This window comes from Elephantulus edwardii, unplaced genomic scaffold (assembly GCF_000299155.1).
Source record: "Elephantulus edwardii isolate Elephantulus edwardi_28Jun2011 unplaced genomic scaffold, EleEdw1.0 scaffold00053, whole genome shotgun sequence".
Classification (NCBI taxonomy): domain Eukaryota; kingdom Metazoa; phylum Chordata; class Mammalia; order Macroscelidea; family Macroscelididae; genus Elephantulus; species Elephantulus edwardii.
In genome coordinates, this window is record NW_006399803.1 from 4,064,266 (window position 1) to 4,066,650 (window position 2,385).

The 2,385-nt window shown below is 41.9% G+C and overlaps 1 pseudogene; it reads right to left on the reverse strand.

Annotated features, from left to right (window-relative positions):
• Positions 1-865: 865 nt before the first annotated feature.
• Positions 866-1,352, reverse strand: LOC102877109 (annotated as a pseudogene).
• Positions 1,353-2,385: the final 1,033 nt, after the last annotated feature.

Below are 2,385 nucleotides of genomic sequence, written 5' to 3' on the forward strand. Positions count from 1 at the left end.
AATGAGCAGGAAATGACATCTATTTTGGCCTTTCCTATCTTTCCAGTCATTTTAATGACCTTTTTCTTTCTTTAATCATTATTATTATTATTCATTTTAATGAAAGTTTACAGAGACTTTGGATTTCCATTCATTCACTGTTGCATTTTTCTTCCTGCCCACCCCTCCACCCCAGTTCTCTCTTCTCTTTGAAAAGTGAAAGAAAAATTCTTTCATTGTTATACAATACCCCCCACCAAGTCCACTCCACTATGCAGCCTTCATTCTGGACTCTTGTCATGATAATAATATACCTAATCCTATATCACTTTTAAACAGTTCTCTCCCTCATCTGTTTCAATGCAGTATATATTCTTTATTCCCTCTTTCTCAGTCTCCTCCCAACCCCAATGTCAGTCCCATTTTACAACAGTGGCACTATACAATATTTGTCCTTTTTTGACTGAGAAAGTTCACTTAGCATAATGTCCCCCAGGGTCATCGATTTAGTATAATATTTCATGAGCTCCTTGTTTTTCAATGCAGCATAGTATTTAATTGTGTGAATATACCAGAGCTTCTCTATCCATTCATTTGTTGATGGGAAGTTAGGTTGTTTCCAACTTTTTGCTATTGTGAACAAAGCTGCAATAAACATGGGTGTGCAGACCTTTTGTTTTCTTAATGGATGATGTCCTTGAGGTCTACCCATAACTCCTTTGCTCTCTGGTCATTAGTATACAAAGGATCAAATTGACTCTTTTGTTTTGGGGGGGGCGGTACATAGAGAGCAAGTTTATTTGATGAATGCTGCTGGTAAGGCATTATTTAAGAGAGACAAGATGGGAACGGTGGCAGTTGAGGAGGCTTTCAGAGCTAGATAGTCTCACACAGGTAAAGGCTGCAGGCTCTGGGGACTAAGAAAGGGCTGTCCCCAGCTATTCATCTCCATATGGACAAACTCTTCATAGTTGATACAATCATTGTAGTCCTCATTCCCTGTCACCAGCATCTCTACTTCCTCTGTCATTTTCTCACCCAGTGTGACAAGGACATGCCGGGTTTCAGCATCCCACGACAGTGCTGTTTCTTGTCAAACACACAAAAGGCCTTCAGCGTAGTCTTTAAAGGTGCCCCGGTCCTTGTTCTTGGCCACATTTCTGCAGCATGGGCAGGGAAGGCTCAAAATCCAAAACCTTCCTGTTCATTTTATCACTCTTAGCATTTCCCAGCATCTTGAGCACCTCAGTGTTGGTAGGGTTCTGGCCCAGGGTCCACATCAACTATACAGCATCTTTCACATCACCTGTTTGACCAAACAGGTAGAAGATCTCCTTAAACTCTGCAGTCTGGTCTTAGATGAAGTCAGACATCTTGAGTATTCAGGTATCGGGACTGGTTTTTTTTTTCTGCAGTAATGGCTCAAATATATTCTTGAGAAGTTTTTTTTCAATCCAGGTGAGATAAACTCAAGGTTACGCTTTGGCTCTCATAGACTTGTTTTAATTCTCTTTGGCTCTAAGTTTGAACTGTCATGAAGCCATATAGTAACCCTATAGGACAGAGTTTTAGTTGTGTGCCATAGTGTTGGACCCACCAGAGGGTTTTCAGGGGCAGTAAATTGCACAGGCGCTTGCCTATCCTTCTCCTTCTGAGCAGCTGGTGAATTCTATCTTGTCTGCAGGAATGCAGCACTGCTTCTCACAGTTAATCTTAATTAGACAGCAATTCATTCTGTTAAAATAAATTTTCTCAAATGAATCTGAATATGGGAACTCTGGTGGCCCAGTCCATAGGAAGATGAACTGCAAACCTAAAGAAACCACAGTGGTTTAGTGTCAGAAAATCTCAAGACAATGTCTTCCTATGTGATTTTTTTCCCCTTTTGAGAGCCAGGAAGTTCAGTTTATTGACACACAGGCTAAGACTGGGAAGTGCTAACCAAGGTCTTCACAAAGGCAGGGCCCGCCCCTTGTCCAAGTGGCCATGATTGGGGGATGTATTTCACTCCACAACCATCTGGAATGTGGCATATTTGAACCACCATGGTTTCAAACTCATCAGCATTAAACTTCATAAAGACCCAAATCTTGGAGATATGGCTCTTTTGATACTTAGGGAACTTGAATTTGGCTCTGCTGAGGGCCTCAATCACATACTCCTTGTTTTGAAGCTTGGTACGGATGGACATAATGACCTGGCCAATGAAGACCCTGGCCACTGTTCTCTGGGTTTTTCCAAAGGCACTTCTCATACCTGCCTGGAGCATAAAAGAGGACAATACATTCGTAAAGTCAGAAGCATGAATGAAAGTGCAGCCAAGAGTTGTCTCCAAGGTCCCTTAGGGCAACCCATACATGCAACAGGCTGTGTACACTACCAAGGAGTTGCTGTTTGCAGTCATTG